At 41.6% G+C, this 22500-nt stretch overlaps 1 long non-coding RNA gene across 2 annotated transcripts in view; it reads right to left on the bottom strand.

The window, feature by feature from the left end:
- Positions 1 to 22500, bottom strand: part of LOC139754458 (uncharacterized) — a 182325-nt gene that overhangs the window by 75685 nt on the left and 84140 nt on the right. For both annotated transcript variants that reach the window (XR_011713883.1, XR_011713884.1), the window contains exon 3: positions 12517 to 12704. This is a non-coding gene — a long non-coding RNA (uncharacterized lncRNA). The remainder of the gene's footprint in view (positions 1 to 12516; positions 12705 to 22500) is intronic.

The following is a 22500-nucleotide window of genomic DNA, read 5'->3' as shown; positions in this document are numbered from 1 at the left end:
AACTACCCTTACACTCCTCCTCTCGGTGCCTTCGATGTACGTACACGTCCCAACCACTTCGACTCGCCGGTGCTGCCTTCCTGCAATTCTCGACTACCCTGGCACTCCGCCTCTGGAGCCTCGACGCACGTACACCTACGTTCCACCCACTTCGACTCCCATCCACTTCGACTCGCGTGCCCTGGATACTGTCTGGTGACGAGTTATTTTGCAAGTAAATAGACCCAACTTCGTCTCTGCTCAAAGAAGCCGAGATTTACCGCGCTATTGTACAGCATTTTTCATGATACTGTTAGGGGTAACGTATGTATACCCAGGTGTTCAGCGGAAATGGAGACGAAAAAGTAAAAGATTTAGATACTTGGATCTTTTTATTGTTAAACGTTTTGAAACGTTCACTCGCGCGCGCACACACACGATATTATACCAAGAGAAGTTTGTTGCACTAAAACATACGTTTACAGACTTCACAATTTTTATGGGCATTTGTCTTCGTATGAAATATAAGCCTTTTGTTTTAACTCACGTGACCTAATTCTTCCACAGCAGGATATAGTAGCCAGAGTACTATGATGAGCTATTAATGTGCTTTCTGATATGAAATATTTCAGAGCAATTCAGCTCTTAAAGCAGGTTCGAATCATCTATGTGATAATTTTTCGATTGTACGATGACTTAATCACGTTACTGGCCTTTGGAGAAAGAAAATCAATATCTCATGTTATACTCCTTTTTAAGGGAAAGGTGGATGGGACGATAAACCATCCTAGATATCATCTGCTCCTTTTCTATCTAAAGTAGGGAGTTGATTATCCCATATAATATATCCTTTATAGCATAGCTCTTCATACGTAAAATATAGAAAATATCAGCATGCATATAGGGTAACATTTTGATATAGGACTATTGACACTTCTCACGTCAAACGACCTGATGTATGAAACATCAAGACCGCCCTAGGTCCCATACAGGTCATGGGTTAGGAAAGTGATTTGACAATGCCTGCTCCTGATAATGGGGTCGTATGACTCCATGCTTGCCCATTGGACTCGCTTGCTACTTGTGGTCTGACATGCACATCTGAGAGTAGAATCTCCCGCAAAATTGGACAAGTTCATGAGCAGATGCTAGTACACAGGTACTAGTACACTGGACGAATAGTTAAGAGATGTTAGAAGTCTGGTCCAAGTTTAGTGCTTTCCGAGATAAGAGTCTCATCGTTCTAGCATCTACTAAATTTTTATAGAGGGAAATCCACAGGAAGTAGAAAACAAGAGTCGAGTACTTATTCACGTGTTTGGAGAGAGAGAGAGAGAGAGAGAGAGAGAGAGAGAGAGAGAGAGAGAGAGAGAGAGAGAGAGAGAGAGAGAGAGAGAGCCATACACAAGAGAAACAGAAAGAGAGGGGCAATGATTAAACTCACACACACACACACACACACACACACTAATCTCTTCCACGGTACATTCATAGGTTCTCAAATACCCCTCCAAGCCTTAACTTAAGCTCTGTGAAATGCGAACTCCACAATCCTTCTGCATCAGCTGGAATTAACTCTCAATCCCTCGCCACTTAGGAGACATTGCTTTACGAGACCGAGTCCCTCTTTGGCAAACTGAACTATGTACAATTTTCTGATATCTTTCTTTCCCCCTCCGACCAAAAGCTAGATGAGGAGAGCAAATGCAGTGGAAGAGTCAAATACACCACGAGAGAGCGAAATTTGTATGATCAAGATGAAAATAAGTTTGTTCTTAGATCAGATTTGAAAGACATATTAACCATTACATCCTAAGTAAATGTCTTTCGTTGAATCTAAACACACCACAGACAGCAGGCTCGGAATTGTCATATTTAAAACAGCGTTTAAATCAACGTAGTCTTGCAAGCTGCTATAAACCATATGCTCATTTATAAAACGAAAAGAAACGTAACAGCTTTGAAATGAGGTCAGCTGAGAATTTCTCCTCTCTTACTTATTTCTGCGAATAGAGGAGGAAAAACAGCGTTTTAATCAACGTAGTCTTGCAAGCTTCTATAAACCATATGCCCATTTATAAAACGAAAAGAAACGTAACAGCTTTGAAATGGGGTCAGGTGAGAATATCTCCTCTCTTACTTATTTCTGCGAGTAAAAAAAAAAAATATAGATAAATATCTCTAAGCCTTAAACTTGATCTTGGAGTCAACACCGATCTCCAGCCTTCTATCATCGTGTGCGTGCTTTCCTAGCATGCATCTGAGCTCAATGGTAAACATGCGTTCTCCTGCAGACACCACCAGTGAATCATTTCCCTAATCCATTCCCTCTCCTGCCGGGAGCCTGTCTTTAAACACGCACCACAACAGGAACGTCTTAAACTTTTCCTTTTTATTTCTGGAGCTTGAGAAGCTTTGCCCGAGATCTGAGCTCAAGAGCCAACATGGAATCCCGGGGGTATCTCAGAACGGCCTGACAGGTTTAAGAATCCCTATTAACCTAAGAGTCGTAAGGGGTCGTGGGCTACGCCGACCCACGCCGAACTGACGGAGGAACTTCGAGTCGAAATATGGGTGTGTGTGTGTGTGTGTGTGTGTGTGTGTGTCTGTCTGTCTGTCTGTCTGTGTCTGTCTGTCTGTCTGTCTATCTGTCTGTCTGATGGATGTGAATGCGAGTGTAGCTGCTGGTGATAGAGAAGGAAGGGAAAAGGAAGAAGGGGATAGTTGGAGAAGGGGAAGACATGAGTACAATCAGAAGAGGACTTGAGAGAGATACAGGGAAGACTTAAAGACGCATTGTAGAAGTTATGCTGGCAGACCTAGAGAAGACTTGAGGAGCACATACACAAACACACACACACACGAGCACACACATACACACAAACACAAACACACACACGAACACACACACAAAGCACACACACACACACACATTTCATTCTGCGTATTAACCTATCTATCATGTCTTTTCATTCACAAGTCTTCCTTTCTATTCATTTACATCTCTCTCTCTCTCTCTCTCTCTCTCTCTCTCTCTCTCTCTCTCTCTCTCTCTCTCTCTCTCATCCGACTCACCTTTTAGAGAAGCCGGCATCTGCTCCCTCGCATTCAGGTCATTACAATGGGCGCTCCTAAATTTGGGCCATGTTTCCTGGGCTATGAAACACAAGACAGATGCGTCGCTTCTCTATCGTAACTTTGGCCAACTTGGAATAACACTTCACTGCTTCTTGGAGCAACAGCGACGCACTGAGCTGTCCGTAGTGGTTTAGATTCCTTCTCTTAGTTGTTGGAAATCATCTGATTCTCTTTTTAGAACTAATATCTTTTTTTTTTGCTCTCACGTATGGGTTACATTTTCAGATTAATCCGGACGCCACCTATGGTTTACATTTTCAAATCTATTTGTCCACTCGGTTTCAAGAACCACCCGCCCTCAAATCAGGAGGTTAAGTTTATGAAGTGACGTATATAATATACATATAAAAGTAATGTACATTATCTAAACATTTCCTATTCACTAGAGGAAAAATGAAGGGCTATGAACGTTTATATATATATATATATATATATATATATATATATATATATATATATATATATATATATATATATATATACACATTAGGTATTAAGTGATATGCATGAGACAGACGGGGGTAGACTCTATGTGGACTGAATGCCAGCTGTCCACAGGTGGGTGACGTAGACAAGAAAGGACAACAACCGAACCAAGAGGGAGTGGAACCTGACATCCACTTGAACTGGCTTCCTGCGCAGCCGTCCCTAGCCCTCCTGATACCCAGGCGGGTAGTATCCCGAGAGAGAGAGAGAGAAAGAGAGAGAGTGGAGAGAGAGAGAAAGTGGAGATAGAGAGAAAGTGGAGATAGAGAGAAAGTGGAGATAGAGAGAAAGTGGAGATAGAGAGAAAGTGGAGAGAGAGAAAGTGGAGAGAGAGAGAAAGTGGAGAGAGAGAGAGAGAAAGTGGAGAGAGAGAGAGAGAAAGTGGAGAGAGAGAGAGAAAGTGGAGATAGAGAGAAAGTGGAGATAGAGAGAAAGTGGAGATAGAGAGAAAGTGGAGATAGAGAGAAAGAGGAGATAGAGGAAGAGATAGAGAGAAAGAAGAGATAGGGAGAAAGAGGAGATAGAGAGAAAGAAGAGATAGAAATAGAGATAGATAGATAGATAGATAGATAGAGAGAGAGAGAGAGAGAGAGAGAGAGAGAGAGAGAGAGAGAGAGAGAGAGAGCACTCCTATCAAGCTAACTATCAACCTTTAAGATCACGTTTGAGGCGACACGATGAGCTGTTTATAGATACCAGGGCATCTTCCTCCGTTTCAGGATATACCATTTCCGACTAAGATCCTCTTCTTGCATGTGTATCTGTGGGAGTACACCACCTTGTGGATTCGTAGAGCTCTATTTTGGTACAGCAAGACGTTTTGGAGTAGGATTTCATTCCATAGATCTGAAGGCTTTCATGTCAACCAGTGGACCTTCGTAGAGTAATGGGGACATTATTGAGACGTTTATGTGGATCTACCTATGGACTAAGAGGCCCTTGTGTGAAACGAGAGAGAGAGAGAGAGAGAGAGAGAGAGAGAGAGAGAGAGAGAGAGAGAGAGAGAGAGAGAGAGAGAGAGAGAAACTCAGACCTAAAGTAGGCTGAAGGAGGCCTAAAACTCCCCTACACTGGATCCGAATTCCTCCTCCTGTTAATCACACTCGTTTCATTCAATTTTCACACTCCGGACGATCTGATGGGTCACAGAGAGGGGAGACTCATTATCCTTGGGACGACTGGGATGAGTTATCAGGTTTAGAACTTGTAATCAGAACGGACAACAAAGGTACACAGGCTGCAGACAAGACCGTTGGGAGGAGTTGATTTTATGAAGGGATTTCGAGAGTGTCTTGCGGTATAATTACAGGCCACCTCCTGATAGTGAGTAGAATTACTGTCGAGTGTAATAGGGATATGTTAATATAAGAATTGGATATAAAGTTACGAAAAGAATGCGGGGCACGATTCTCTCTCTCTCTCTCTCTCTCTCTCTCTCTCTCTCTCTCTCTCTCTCTCTCTCTCTCTCTATATATATATATATATATATATATATATATATATATATATATATATATATATATATATATATCAAACACACACGCTTATATGTTTTTTCTCTGTTTTGCTCCCAATAGTTGACACGTTATCTCAAATATGTCTAACGTATCTAGCAATTCGACGTGATCATCAATAACTAAACGGATCTATAGCATTTGTTGGAATCACTGTCTGCAGTACTTCTGGATGGCAATGGAATCTATCAAAGCAGATAATTTAAACGCCTGACACTACCCAGACTAATGTCGTTCCTTCGCGTTCATTAGATCTGAAAAAGTGTGGAAGAATTACCCAGTGCCGTTCACCTAGACGTGGTTACGTTATACAAAATTAATCTCCCATTAATTTTCGACGAAAATCAGAAGGTCACACTCCTACACTGTAGTTGTATTTTTCCAGACGGCTTAATTCACTGAAAAACAAGTCGATTCTGCAAAGCACTAGGGCACCGGAGAGGGAGGGCAAGTGACTATCCAACATTGTCCCCGAGTCATTGTCGTTCGCGAGGATAGTAAGTGTCCATTTACTGCTCATAATCGCATGTTGCTGCAGCCCCGAACGTCTTTACGACGATGGCGGGTCGTTTCCATGGTGGCCCATTAAGACGTGTGTGTGTGTGTGAGTGTGTGTGTGTGTGTGTGTGCGTCGCTCCCGCCGGTGTCGCCATCCTGCACTTCTCGACTGCCGTGGCACTCCGCCTCTGGAACCTCGACGCACGTACACGTCCCAACCACTTCGACTTGCCGCTGCTGCCATCCTGCAGTTCTCGACTACCGTCACACTCCTCCTCTCGGTGCCTTCGACGCAAGAACACGTTCCAACCACTTCGACTCTCTGCTGGCCGCTGCCATCCTTCTGCAGTTCTCGACTACCCTCACACTCCTCCTCTCGGTGCCTTCGACGCAAGAACACGTTCCAACCACTTCGACTCGCTGCTCGCCGCTGCCATCCTTCTGCAGTTCTCAACTACCCTTACACTCCTCCTCTCGGTGCCTTCGATGTACGTACACGTCCCAACCACTTCGACTCGCTGCTCGCCGCTGCCATCCTTCTGCAGTTCTCAACTACCCTTACACTCCTCCTCTCGGTGCCTTCGATGTACGTACACGTCCCAACCACTTCGACTCGCTGCTCGCCGCTGCCATCCTTCTGCAGTTCTCAACTACCCTTACACTCCTCCTCTCGGTGCCTTCGATGTACGCACACGTCCCAACCACTTCGACTCGCCGGTGCTGCCTTCCTGCAATTCTCGACTACCCTGGCACTCCGCCTCTGGAGCCTCGACGCACGTACACCACGTTCCACCCACTTCGACTCCCATCCACTTCGACTCGCGTGCCCTGGATACTGTCTGGTGACGAGCTATTTTGCAAGTAAATAGACCCAACTTCGTCTCTGCTCAAAGAAGCCGAGATTTACCGCGCTATTGTACAGCATTTTTCATGATACTGTTAGGGGTAACGTATGTATACCCAGGTGTTCAGCGGAAATGGAGACGAAAAAGTAAAAGATTTAGATACTTGGATCTTTTTATTGTTAAACGTTTTGAAACGTTCACTCGCGCGCGCACACACACGACATTATACCAAGAGAAGTTTGTTGCACTAAAACATACGTTTACAGACTTCACAATTTTTATGGGCATTTGTCTTCGTATGAAATATAAGCCTTTTGTTTTAACTCACGTGACCTAATTCTTCCACAGCAGGATATAGTAGCCCGAGTACTATGATGAGCTATTAATGTGCTTTCTGATGATATGAAATATTTCAGAGCAATTCAGCTCAAAGCACGTTCGAATCATCTCTGCGATAATTTTTCGATTGTAAGATGACACAATCACGTTACTGGCCTTTGGAGAAAGAAAACCAATATCTCATGTTATACTCCTTCATAAGGGAAAGGTGGATGGGACGATAAACCATCCTAGATATCATCTGCTCCTTTTCTATCTAAAGTAGGGAGTTGATTATCCCATATAATATATCCTTTATAGCATAGCTCTTCATACGTAAAATATAGAAAATATCAGCATGCATATAGGGTAACATTTTGATATAGGACTATTGACACTTCTCACGTCAAACGACCTGATGTATGAAACATCAAGACCGCCCCAGGTCCCACATAGGCCATGGGTTAAGAAAGTGATTTGACAATGCCTGCTCCTGATAATGGGTCGTATGACTCCATGCTTGCCCGTTGGACTCGCTTGCTACTTGTGGTCTGACATGCACATCTGAGAGTAGAATCTCCCACAAAATTGGACAAATTCATGAGCAGATACTAGTACACAGGTACTAATACACTGGACGAATAGTTAAGAGATGTTAGAAGTCTGGTCCAAGTTTAGTGAGATAAGATTCTCATCGTTCTAGCATCTACTAAATTTTTATAGAGGGAAATCCACAGGAAGTAGAAAACAAGAGTCGAGTACTTATTCACGTGTTTGGAGAGAGAGAGAGAGAGAGAGCCACACACAGACAAAAAGAAAGAGAGGGGCAAAGATGAAACTAAACACACACACACACACAGATCTCTTTCACGGTACATTCATAGGTTCTCAAATACCCCTCCAAGCCTTAACTTAAGCTCTGTGAAATGCGAACTCCACAATCCTTCTGCATTAGCTGGAATTAACTCTCAATCCCTCGCCACTTAGGAGACATTGCTTTACGAGGCCGAGTCTCTCTTTGGCAAACTGAACTATGTACAATTTTCTGATAGTATTCTTTCCCCCTCCGACCAAAAGCTAGATGAGGAGAGCAAATGCAGTGGAAGAGTCAAATACACCACGTGAGAGCGAAATTTGTATGATCCTCAAGATAAAAATAAGATTATTCTTAGATCAGATTTGAAAAACATATTAACCATTACATCCTAAGTAAATGTCTTTCGTTGAATCTAAACACACCACAGACAGCAGGCTCAGAATTGTCATATTCTAAAACAGCGTTTAAATCAACGTAGTCTTGCAAGCTGCTATAAACCATATGCTCATTTATAAAACGAAAAGACAAACGTAACAGCTTTGAAATGGGGTCAGGTGAGAATATCTCCTCTCTTACTTATTTCTGTAAGTAGAGAAAAAAAAATGAAATGAGGTCAGCTGAGAATTTCTCCTCTCTTACTTATTTCTGCGAGTAAAGAAAAAAAATATAGATAAATATCTCTAAGCCTTAAATTTGATCTTGGAGTCAACACCGATCTCCAGCCTTCTATCATCGTGTGCGTGCTTTCCTAGCATGCATCTGAGCTCAATGGTAAACATGCGTTCTCCTGCAGACACCACCAGTGAATCATTTCCCTAATCCATTCCCTCTCCTGCCGGGAGCCTGTCTTTAAACACGCACCACAACAGGAACGTCTTAAACTTTTCCTTTTTATTTCTGGAGCTTGAGAAGCTTTGCCCGATATCTGAGCTCAAGAGCCAACATAGAATCCCGGGGGTATCTCAGAACGGCCTGACGGGTTTAAGAATCCCTATTAACCTAAGAGTCGTAAGGGGTCGTGGGCTACGCCGACCCACGCCGAACTGACGGAGGAACTTCGAGTCGAAATGTGTGTGTGTGTGTGTGTGTGTGTGTGTGTGTGTGTGTGTGTGTGTGTGTGTGTGTGTGTCTGTCTGTGTCTGTCTGTCTGTCTGATGGATGTGAATGCGAGTGTAGCTGCTGGTGATAGAGAAGGAAGGGAAAAGGAAGAAGGGGATGTTGGAGAAGGGGAAGACATGGGTACAATCAGAAGAGGACTTGAGAGAGATACAGGGAAGACTTAAAGACGCATTGTAGAAGTTATGCTGGCAGACCTAGAGAAGACTTGAGGAGCACACACAAACACACACACACGAGCACACACATACACACAAACACAAACACACACACGAACACACACACAAAGCACACACACACACACACATTTCATTCTGCGTATTAACCTATCTATCATGTCTTTTCATTCACAAGTCTTCCTTTCTATTCATTTACATCTCTCTCTCTCTCATCCGACTCACCTTTTAGAGAAGCCGGCATCTGCTCCCTCGCATTCAGGTCATTACAATGGGCGCTCCTAAATTTGGGCCATGTTTCCTGGGCTATGAAACATAAGACAGATGCGTCGCTTCTCTATCGTAACTTTGGCCAACTTGGAATAACACTTCACTGCTTCTTGGAGCAACAGCGACGCACTGAGCTGTCCGTAGTGGTTTAGATTCCTTCTCTTAGTTGTTGGAAATCATCCGATTCTCTTTTTACAACTAATATCTTTTTTTTTGCTCTCACGTATGGGTTACATTTTCAGATTAATCCGGACGCCACCTATGGTTTACATTTTCAAATCTATTTGTCCACTCTGTTTCAAAAACCACCCGCCCTCAAATTAGGAGGTTAAGTATATGAAGGGACGTATATAATATACATCTAAATGTAATGTACATTATCTAAACATTTCCTATTCACTAGAGGAAAAATGAAGGGCTATGAACGTTTATATATATATATATATATATATATATATATATATATATATATATATATATATATATATATATATATATTAGGTATTAAGTGATATGCGTGAGATAGACGGGGGTAGACTCTATGTGGACTGAATGCCAGCTGTCCACAGGTGGGTGACGTAGACAAGAAAGGACAACAACCGAACCAAGAGGGAGTGGAACCTGACATCCACTTGAACTGGCTTCCTGCGCAGCCGTCCCTAGCCCTCCTGATACCCAGGCGGGTAGTATCCCGAGAGAGAGAGAGAAAGAGAGAGAGAGTGAAGAGAGAGAGAGAGAGTGGAGAGAGAGAGAAAGTGGAGAGAGAGAGAAAGTGGAGAGAGAGAGAAAGAGGAAGAGATAGAGAAAGAAGAGATAGAGAGAAAGAAGAGATAGGGAGAAAGAGGAGATAGAGAGAAAGAAGAGATAGAAATAGAGATAGATAGATAGATAGATAGATAGAGAGAGAGAGAGAGAGAGAGAGAGAGAGAGATGGGGGTACAATAATCATATATCACGGTTTAACGGTTAGCGTTCCAGACCGTGACGCATTCACGGGCCGCCAAGGGTCGAGCACATTGGTACGACTCTCAGCGGTGACAGTCGGTACACAGTCAACCCAGCTGTTCATCCACCTCTAGGTGGATAAAATGGTCCATAAAATGGGTACCTGGCTCAGGCTAGTGTATGTGTATAATATATATATATATATATATATATATATATATATATATATATATATATATATATTATTAACACTCCTTAAAGCCATTATCTCAAGCTGGTGATCGAATTCCCTCATACTCTTCATCTTACTGATAATTTGCTGTGACGCTACTCTCTCAACATTCTGGGATGTTTATCCAGTAAAAATCATTCCTTCTGGTATGGTAGGATATTTACCTGTTAGACAACTCACGGTGAGGAAGCAGCCCGAGAGAAAACTAATTAGGGAATTGTGATGAAAAATAAAAAGAATAAAAGGTATAAGGAATAGTAAGAAAATGAATGTGTGGATATAAAGATAATTAGAGATAGGCAAAGAGAAATGATAGTAGAGGATGGGAGGAACTGAAGAAGATCGTCCATGTCTATATAATACGGTAGCGGAGACACAGAACCAAATATACACAATGCAAGATATTCCAACAGTCTTCCTCATTTACACTTTATCTTTTATTTTTTTGTCATAACTTTTTTTCTCAAACTTCCTCCAGTTTCCAGAGTTATGTTCACTCCCTGCCTCCTGCTTCACATTTATTATCTTGTCTCGACCCCTCTCCTTCATTTCTGTGTAAGATAGATATGTTTCTTCCTCCCCTTTCTGATATATATATATATATATATATATATATATATATATATATATATATATATATATATATATATATATTGACCAAGAGGATATATGTGTCGGAGGTGGAGGGAACGAGGAGAAGAGGGAGACCAAATTGGAGGTGGAAAGATGGAGTGAAAAAGATTTTGTGTGATCGGGGCCTGAACATGCAGGAGGGTGAAAGGAGGGCAAGGAATAGAGTGAATTGGAGTCATGTGGTATACAGGGGTTGACGTGCTGTCAGTGGATTGAAGCAAGGCATGTGAAGCGTCTGGGGTAAACCATGGAAAGCTGTGTAGGTATGTATATTTGTGTGTGTGGACGTGTGTATGTACATGTGTATGGGGGGGGGGGGGTTGGGCCATTTCTTTCGTCTGTTTCCTTGCGCTACCTCGCAAACGCGGGAGACAGCGACAAAGTATAAAAAAAAAAAAAAAAAAAAAATATATATATATATATATATATATATATATATATATATATATATATATATATTATCCCTGGGGATAGGGGAGAAAGAATACTTCCCACGTATTCCCTGCGTGTCGTAGAAGGCGACTAAAAGGGGAGGGAGCGGGTGGCTGGAAATCCTCCCCTCTCGTTTATTTTTTTTTTTTTTTTTTTTAATTTTCCAAAAGAAGGAACAGAGAAGGGGGCCAGGTTAGGATTTTCCCTCTAAGGCCCAGTCCTCTGTTCTTAACGCTACCTCGCTAACGCGGGAAATGGCGAATCGTATGAAAAAAAAAAAAAATATATATATATATTTTCTTTTCTTTTGATTTCTTTTAATTTTCTGATTGCAATTTCTGCTCTCTCTCTCTCTCTCTCTCTCTCTCTCTCTCTCTCTCTCTCTCTCTCTCTCTCTCTCTCTCTCTCTCTCTCTCTCCCACACACACGGCCTTTATGATCAGCCCAGTTCCTCTTTCTGAACCTCAAGCCGGTGGAGACCGGTAACACCTATATATCTTAAATGCGTACGTATGTGTTTCTACCTGTGTGTGTGTGTGTGTGTGTGTGTGTGTGTGTGTGTGTTTGTCATATTTTGTTACAGACCCATACAAACATCTGTACCTGGGGAATCTCCTCTCCATAAAAAAGAGAAAAAAGTACGATCAATCATTGAAGCTTCTCACTAAAAACAACTTCACAATTCATTCCCCGACTTCGAATCCCGTATGGAAACGTTGTGATTTACCTTAGTAAGAACTATCACTGGAGAAACGTTGTTATTTACCTTAGTAGGAAATAGCACTGCAGAAACGTTGTAATTTACCTTACTCGGAAATATCACTGGAGAAACGTTGTTATTTACCTTAGTAGGAAATAGCACTACAGAAACGTTGTAATTTACCTTAGGCGGAAATATCACTGGAGAAACGTTGTTATTTACATTAGTAGGAAATAGCATTACAGAAACGTTGTAATTTACCTTACTCGGAAATATCACTGGAGAAACGTTGTTATTTACCTTAGTAGGAAATAGCACTAGAGAAACGTTGTAATTTACCTTACTCGGAAATATCACTGGAGAAACGTTGTTATTTACCTTAGTAGGAAACAGTACTACAAAAACGTTGTTACTTACCTTAACAGGAAATATCACAGCCACGTTGGTCCTTCGATGGCTTCGTGGCTGCTGCCACCGATACCAGTTCGTAAGTCTGTGTTCCACGAGGACAGAGTAGAGGAGGAGTGCAATATACAGCGCTCAATATATTGCCAAGGGAAGGAATGATGGCTACATCCGTTATTTGGTACTTCTTTCTTGCGATTCTGAGGTGAAAAATGGAAGAACTATTGGTGACTGGTATATATATATATATATATATATTTTTTTTTTTTTTTTTTCATACGATTCGCCATTTCCCGCACTTGCGAGGTAGCGCTAAGAACAGAGGACTGGGCCTTAGAGGGAAAATCCTCACCTGGCCCCCTTCTCTGTTCCTTCTTTTGGAAAATTAAAAAAAAAAAACGAGAGGGGAGGATTTCCAGCCACCCGCTCCCTCCCCATTTAGTCGCCTTCTACGACACGCAGGGAATACGTGGGAAGTATTCTTTCTCCCCTATCCCCAGGGATATCAACTGACTTATAACAGTCAGTTGATATACATCGATGTATATCAACTGACTTATATTTCTCTCTTGTGTCTCCCCTGATGATGTGATTATTACACGAAAGTGCACTTGGGAAACTTTTCGTGTTTCATTTACCCCGTGGACTCATAGGAATATATATATATATATATATATATATATATATATATATATATATATATATATATATATATATATATATATATAATTTCCCCTGGGGATAGGGGAGAAAGAATACTTCCCACGTTTTCCCTGCGTGTCGTAAAAGGTGACTAAAAGGGGAGGGAGCGGGGGGCTGAAATTTCTTCCCTCTCGTTTTTTTTATTTTTCCGAAAGAGAAACAGAGAAGGGGGCCAAGTGAGGATATTCTCTCAAAGGTTCGGTCCTTTGTTCTTAGCGCTACCTCGCTAACGCGGGAAATAGCAAATAGTATATATATATATATATATATATATATATATATATATATATATATATATATATATATATATATGTATATATATATATATATATATATATATATATATATATATATATAGGTACACACACACACACTGCTGTGTATGTGTGTGTGTGTGTACACACACACATAGGAGTTAAAACATTCTACATCAATACAAGGTTACGAGACGGGGCAACACTAGTGTAAAACTCCCTCACCGTAACACACAAATGGTAATCACAAATCGTGTTCGCACATATCTTTCTATCTCTGTATAGCTTTTTGTTTATGAACTTACTATCTGTTCTCCTCCATCTATCTGTTCATCTCTCTGTCCACCTATTTGCCAGTCTAATCATCTATTTTTTTCATCCCTCCTCTCTCTATTTGAGAATTCATTATTGTTAAATCCCACACTCTCTCTCTCTCTCTCTCTCTCTCTCTCTCTCTCTCTCTCTCTCTCTCTCTCTCTCTCTCTCTCTCTCTCTCTCACCTCAGGCTTAAGCCACAATGCAACGCTACACAAAAAAAAAAAGAGGAAAGGCAGTCATTATCTACAGTGTAAACATCATTAAGCCAGACGAATTTTGGCTGCGCAGCTGAACGGTTGAGGACAAGCGTAATTTGCCTTTTCTTATTGGCGTCCCATTTTCTGGAGCAGTTTGGATGACCCTGTGTCGTGCATTATGCCTAGGCACGACAAGGACGACCCTTTGAGGAGGAAGACGAGACGACCCATGCTTGAACGCGACAGTACGGCCTGAGGTTTTCCTACGCTAAATAGATTACAAGTTTGGAGCATAGAAATACATCTGTAACATTACTTATGCTCGCTGTAATGCTTGCATAAACACACACAGACACACACACACACACAAATACACACATAAATGCCAACGTCAACATACATCCTCTTTCCACCACACAAACCTCCATCCCTTCCAAAACAACAACATGGAACCTATAACAATATTTAACCCTGGTGGGCTGAAAAAAAAAACACGGGGGAAATAGAGTTATATCTGGATCCCATATTCACAACGAGACACAAGTACCCGGAGCCAAGATTTAAATTCGACTATTTGTCTCTCCGCACGTCACACCGCTGCGAATAACATCGACTTGGCAACCTCTCTCTCTCTCTCTCTCTCTCTCTCTCTCTCTCTCTCTCTCTCTCTCTCTCTCCCCACCTCCCTTCCCATTGTGTTGGCAATGTAATGAATTGAGTTATAATTTCTCCAGCTCACGACCGAAATTTTGTTGGAGTCAGTGTATCACCCAGAGCGTAATATCAATTTCAATCACATATATATATATATATATATATATATATATATATATATATATATATATATATATATATATATTTCCCTGGGGATAGGGGAGAAAGAATACTTCCCACGTATTCCCTGCGTGTCGTAGAAGGCGACTAAAAGGGGAGGGAGCGGGGGGCTGGAAATCCTCCCCTCTCACTTTTTTTTTTTTTAATTTTCCAAAAGAGGGAACAGAGAAGGGGCCCAGGTGAGGATATTCCCTCAAGGGCCCAGTCCTCTGTTCTCAACGCTACCTCGCTAATGCGGGAAATGGCGAATAGTATGAAATATATATATATATATATATATATATATATATATATATATATATATATATTTGTTTTTTCTGCTCATTTCAGGGAGATATTTAAGGATAATTAAGCATATTTTTTCCCCCCGAGCGTCTCTGCATGATGCAGGTATATTTTCATAATTATGTCGAGAGAGAGAGAGAGAGAGAGAGGCTGACTCCGGCACAGATTAAATGCATCAGTTACCTGGCAACTTGTGAAAAGAAAATAGATTAAGTCAAAGGTAATAATACTCTAGGCTAAAGGTAATAATAATACTCTCAGCTAAAGCTAATGATATTCACATGTAAACGTAATAATACTCTAAGCTAAAGGTAATAATACTCTCAGCTAAAGGTAAAAATACTCACAGGTAAACGTAATAATACCCAAAGCTAAAGGTAATAATAGTCTCAGCTAAAGCTAATAATACTCACAGGTAAACGTAATAATACTCTAAGCTAAAGGTAATATTACTCTCAGCTAAAGCTAATAATACTCACAGGTAAACGTAATAATACCCAAAGCTAAAGGTAATAATACTCTCAGCTAAAGCTAATAATACAAGTAAACGTAATAATACTCTAAGCTAAAGGTAGTATTACTCTCAGCTAAAGGTAATAATACTCGCATGTAAACGTAATAATACTCTCAGCTAAATGCCAGACTACAAAGGGAAGGATAAACAATAGCTTGGCTGTGAGCTGGCTTTCCCTATAGCCAGAACTCAAACACCTGACACTTATGATTCCTAGCGAGCTAAACTGAGCCACTATACCACGAAGACGCGTCGGCTAAATGGCTCGACATCATCTATCAACCATCGAGATTGAAATTTCAGGAAACGATGTTTTCGGATGTTTCCCATAGCAAAATAATTCCGTAAAGGTTTATCTTCATCCTGTACGTACTCAACCCGGGGGAGATCTGACCGTAATTAATTTTCCCTCTCTTCATAAACTAACTGGACTGAATAAAACCCTCTCCAAAAATATTAGATAAAAAAAAATCAGGTATTCCAGTCTCTCAAATCCAGCAATTTCTATCGCCATTGAATCCACCATAGGATTTTGCAGCTTTTTCCCTACGTATTTGTATACATACATACTCTATGCATGATTCATACTTCTGTTTTGAAGCACTCCTCTCTACAAATGAATATGTACCTAGGCCTAAGTATAGTCCCTCTTCGTATGCGTCCTTAAGACACACACACACACACACACACACAGGGTCCACGAATCGCGACACACAACTCAATAGCACAAAATAATACGAATCAGTGACACACATTCGTAATATATGTTTACATGCGCGTAACACATAAGCGTAACACACGTCTTTAGATAATACATAACCACACATAAACCAAAGTGATACCCACAATATCTTTGCTTCCCAAACGACATCATAAACCTCGTTGATAACTGGTCAAACCATCCAGGCAAATTATCAACAAAATGTCCAGCCAAATTTGAGACCAGGAAGTAAGAGAAAAAAAAAGTAAGAAATAAATTGGGTTAATGTTTATTTCCAGTGTACTCCCGTGGATGCTAGAGCCAGGGAACTGAATAAAAAAAAAAATGAAATGAAATCTTCAGAAACCTTTTGATAGTGGAAATATATGATACGCGTGTGACGACTGGGCAGCATGGAAGCGAATCGGTCGTTATCGAAATACTTCAAACCGGGAATAACATAATAGAAGGACAAAGGGAATTTATTCCAAATTTATTCATGACGTACTGCATATATATATGTGTATGCAATGAATAGGAAAATATTCAATTGTCTCGTAGTGGAAAGGATGAATTCATTACACCCTTCAACTTAAATACTTTACCTATTAACAAATTTGTTTTTTTATATGTTTGATACTTTTTTGGGGGAGAGAGAGAGAGAGAGAGAGAGAGAGAGAGAGGTTAGCGTTCCTGACCGTGACGCATTCATGTGCCGCCCAGGGTCGAGCGCACAAGTTCGAATTCAGGTTGCGACAGTCAACCCAGCTGTTCATCCACCCTAAGGAGTTGGTCGATAGAACGGCTACCTGGCTCAGGCTAAGGTACAATATATAAATATATATATATATATATAGATAGACAGATAGATAGATAGATAGACAGACAGACAGCGTTAACTGGATGGCCTTGATTAAAGCCTTAGCTGCAGGTGTCTCAGCTAACATAGCAAAAAAAAAAAAAATACAAGCCGAGACATTGGTTTGATGGATACACTAAAGGAAAATAAAGTCCATAGGAAAAAATGATAAGATCGGAAAAGGAATTGAAAATATGTGTTTGTGTGTGTGTGTGTGTATGCGTGTGTGTATGCTTTATCCTCAACAATTCACTTCTTCCTTCATGCACAAGGGCATCTCTACTGGGTGTGATACCGCGCGCGCATTCTTCTCGGCTCTCTCTACTGTGAAGCTAACACTTCCCCTCATTGTCACGTAATCTTTTTGCCTGAAAACCCGCTGCTGGGAGAGTGTGAAAGAGGAAGGCCTTGCCATTGTCCTTAGGAGGAAATGGGTAGTGTTCTCGAGATAGTCAGGCTCTGTGTTGTACTGGATGTGTTTCTTCGTGCGTATCTTCTCCTCCTCCTCCTCCTTCTTGAAGCCGTTATATAAGAGTGGATTTAAGGGAACAGTGTTCGTAATTTTTCCTTTTCTATCAGGTCTTCGATGGCGTCAAATCTTTCGCTTCCTAGTAGGGAAATTTTTTTCATCTGCAAGTCAATTAAGTTGACCTCAGCTGCTGTATCAAAATTCTATTTCATTTCCTTTCAAACTAGTTTCTCTGTCTTTGAAATTTAAGATTTCGATGAGTTCTAGAAGTGTAATAGAAAGACGCTCGAGTACGGAGGCTGAATTAAGATCCTAGGATGTGCGTCTAAGATTTATTCGTTGAATTATGGACTCTAATGATGTACACCAGCTGATTAGAGTAATGGATTCGCCTGTTGTGGAATATATATTGTCTGATTATTTCCCTCTCCAGTAATCGATACACAGATATGTAAATCCAACCTTTATGTATATCATTTGCATTCAACTTGCATATCACTTGCAAGATACGGATCATCATTGTGTGTTTTATCACTCTCGCTTTCTCAACATTCAAGATTTCACAGTTCGAGTTAAAACTGTTTGCATTCTTGTTTTCCCTAACCCAGGATATCAACATAATTCTCTCCTCAGTTTTGTGGTCAACGTTCAGTTGATGTCATCGTCTGCTGAGCTGCAATTATTGATGTCTTCTGTTCCAACATGAGTTTCCAGAGACCGATTGTTTTGAGATTGTGGGATGATCAATGAAACTTTCCCAATCCTCGTTCTGTCATCACCCTTACTCCATCACTACCCCTCACCCCATCACTATCCTCACTCCATAACTACCCTTACTCCATCAACACCCACACTTCATCACTACCCGCAATCCAACACCACTCTCACTCCATCACCACCCTCACTCCATCACTACCCTCACTTCATCACTACCCTCACTCCAACACCCACACTCCATCACTACCCGCAATCCATCACCACCCTCACTTCATCACTACCCACACTCCATCACCACCCGAACATCACTACCCGCAATCCATCACCACCCTCACTTCATCACTGCCCACACTCCATCACCACCCTCACTCCATCATCACCTGCACTCCATCCCTACCCGCACTCCATCATCACCCGCACTCCATCACTACCCGCAATCTCTCAACCCACACCCCATCACCAGCAACACTCCATCATGCTTTCATAGGCGAAGTTGTCCTATATCCATTGTGAACTGTGGGACACGGATTAGACAACGCCTTCCCAATTACCTTCCTACCTCCTCTTCTCTCTATACCTTGAACTTTCACATCAGTCTACTTCTGGTTCAACTAATATATGCACTCAAGGTTATTACATTCACTCCTACAGTTATTCACCCATTGTGCACCCTATCATTCACAGATACATCCAAATGATTTCATTCACCCCTAAGGTTTATTCAGCCATTCTACACCTTGTCATTCATCTATGCATCCAAGGTATTTCATTCACTCCCACGTTATTCAACCATTCTTCTACACCCTGTCATTCACAGAACTTCATTCTTATTTCCGTCTCATCAAGGTCTCTCATTAATAGACTTTTTGTTAGGAGTTTATGGAGTTTATACTTAAGACGCACCGGTAATGATTATCATATATGTTAAAGGAAGCAGAAGAAACCTGAAGGCAAGTGCAAGGCATCTATCTGCTCCTTCGACAAAGGCTCCTGCAGGAGAATATTATTCTCCTGAAGAAAGACTTCGTCGGGACGAGTCGAGAGAGAGAGAGAGAGAGAGAGAGAGAGAGAGAGAGAGAGAGAGAGAGAGAGAGAGAGAGAGAGAGAGAGAGAGAACTCCTACCTCTTGCTTTTCAGGTTTCCTTTGCTACCCTTCGTCACTGTGGATAACACTAACTCCTCGATACCTTTCAGCAGTTCAGGCCACCGTCTGTGCCCACCCTGGATTCATGGCGCAAATACTGAAAGCGCAAGAGATGGTTGAGGACCCTCAATAGAAATACCTTTTATTATGTCTGAGATAAGACTGATACGCGGACCAGCTGGTGCGAAATGATATTTCGGCAGTTAGAGGAAGTTTAAGAAATACGTGTTCTACTCATTCTATTTGAGGGTACATAAGCAGTGTTTGTCTTCTCATATATGCAAGCAAGATGTTCAAATGTTCTTTTCCGATTATATATATCCCTGGGGATAGGGGAGAAAAAATACTTCCCACGTATTCCCTGCGTGTCTTAGAAGGCGACTAAAAGGGGAGGGAGCTGGGGGCTGGAAATCCTCCACTCTCGTTTACAATTTTCCAAAAGAAGGAACGGAGAGGTGGGCCAAGTGAGGATACACCCTCTAAGGTTCACTCCACTGTTCTTAACGCTATCTCGCTAACGCGGGATAAGGCAAATATGTATAAAAGAAATTTATATATACACACTATCATTTCCCAAGATAGAGAGGCATCGCTATGAAAGAACGAGAACGGCCTCATTTACACACAATAACAATCTAGGAGTCATGTTTTATGCACCGACAACACAGTCACTTATCCATGGCCAAACCCCCACTGACCTTTCGTGGTTTCCAAACCGGAGGTGGCAGGATGGAGTGATAAAGATTTTGAGCGATCGGTGTCTGAACATGCAGGAGGTTGAAAGGCGTGCAAGGAATACAGTGAATTGGAATGATGTGGTGTACCGGGGTCGACGTGCTGTCAATGGATTGAACCAGGGCATGTGAAGCGTCTGGGGTAAACCATGGAGAGTTTCGTGGGGCCTGGATGTTGGAAAGGGAGCTGTGGTTTCGGTGTATTACACATGACAGCTAGAGACTCAGTGTGAATGAATGTGGCCTTTGTTGTCTTTTCCTAGCGCTACCTCGCGCGCGTGCGGGGGTGGAGGTGGGTGTCATTTCATGTGTGGCGGGGTGGCGACGGGAATGAATGAAGACAGCAAGTATGAATTATGTACATGTGTTTATATGTATACGTCTGTTTATGTACATATATTTATACGTTGAAATGTGTAGGTACGTATATGTGCGTGTGTGGACGTGTATGTATATACATGTGTATGTTGGTGGGTTGGACCATTCTTTCGTCTGTTTCCTTGCGCTACCTCACTAACGCGGGAGACAACGACAGATTATAATATATAAAAATAAATAAATAAATAATATATATATATATATATATATATATATATATATATATATATATATATATATATATATATATATATATTCAGCAACAAACACAACGGAAATAACCTCATAAATATTCTATCGGCTTAAATTATACATTAAAGGCGGTGTGTATTTCCCACGAGCATTCAGGTCTGCTGTGGTCAGATCTGACTGTTGGATTTAATTAATGCCATGACCTATGACCAAAGAGAACGTCACAGTATACTAATATAACTCATTTACTTCGTATGTAAATTCTTAATGACTTCTGAATTCATAGTGCAGGCGCGGTGAGTCATTAGTGTTTGTTTTTCTTTTGATGTTCTCGATGTGTTAAATTTGCAGCTTTTGCCTCTCTACTCAAGTTTGTGTATTGAAAGTTATTATTATCATTGTGTTTTGTTCTGATATTACTGTGCGAAATTTTGGGGATCGAGGATACTTGACTGACTTAATTTTACTTCTAAGTAACAGAAGGCATATTCATATATGTATTTTGCATGTACGTTATACGGACTCGTACAGACAACACCCATATTCCCTGCTTGTCGTTGAAGGCGAGGGGCGGGGACACAAGAAGGAGCCAGGAAGGGAGCGCTCACCCTCCTCGAAAGCTCAGGCTGGGCTGTCTAAATGTGTGTGGATGTAACCAAGATGCGGAGAAAGGAGATATAGGTAGTAGGTTTTAGGAAAGAATACTGGATGTTCTGGCTTTGTGTGCAACAAAGCTCAAGGATAAAGGGGAAGAATGGTTTGGAAATGCCTCATAAGTAAAGTCAGGTGTTGGTAAGAGTACAAGAGCGAGGTAAGAAGTAGCAATTGTGTGAGGGAATACCACGGGAGATCATGTGTATAGCGGCAAAAGGTGAAAGCAAGTGAAGCAAGGGAAGAATGGGAGGTATTCAGGGAAGCATTGCTAGCATGTGCGAGAGATACATGTGGCATGCAAAACGAGAGAGGTAGGCAGGTTAAAAAGGGTAGCGAATGGTGTGATGAAGACGTAAGTTTGCTAAGAAAGAGGCGTTTGGGCGATGCTTGCAGGGACGGAGCGCAAATGATAGTAGGACGTATGAAGGAAAGAGGCAGGAAGTCAGGAGGAAAGTGCAGGTGCAGGGGTTGTTAAAGAGGGCAAATGGATGCTGGTGATGAAATGTCTGAGGACAATATGTGGTGTAAGGTGGTTTGATCATGAAAGTGATAAAATAGTAAGAGATGTGTTGTAGTAAAAGGAGTGTGTGAAAGCGCTAAAGAGGGTGTGCTGGAATTATTTTGACAAAGAGAATGAGTGAAGAAAGGTTGACAAAGAGGATATGTATGTCAGAAGTGGAGGGAAAAAGGAGATCGGGGAGACCAAGCTGGAGATGGAAGGATGGAGTGATCGGGGTCGGAACATGCAGGAGGGTGAAAGGCGTGCACGGGAATGAGCGAACTGGAACAATGTGGTAAAAAGGGGTCGACATGATATCAGTGGACTGAACTAGGGCCTGTGAAGTGTCCGGAGTAGACTCTGGAAAGGTCTTTGAGGCCTGGATGCGGAGGGAGCTGTGGTTTTGGTGCATTACACATGACAGCTAGAGACGGAGTGTGAACGAATGTGGCTTTTTTTGCTCTTTTCCTGGCGCTACCTCGCTGGAAGGGGAGGATTCTATATCATGTGTGTCGGGGTGGCGACGAGAACGGATGGAGGCAGTAT

Source organism: Panulirus ornatus, chromosome 17 (assembly GCF_036320965.1).
Source record: "Panulirus ornatus isolate Po-2019 chromosome 17, ASM3632096v1, whole genome shotgun sequence".
NCBI classification, from domain to species: Eukaryota; Metazoa; Arthropoda; class Malacostraca; order Decapoda; family Palinuridae; genus Panulirus; species Panulirus ornatus.
This window is presented reverse-complemented; position numbering and strand designations above follow the sequence as displayed.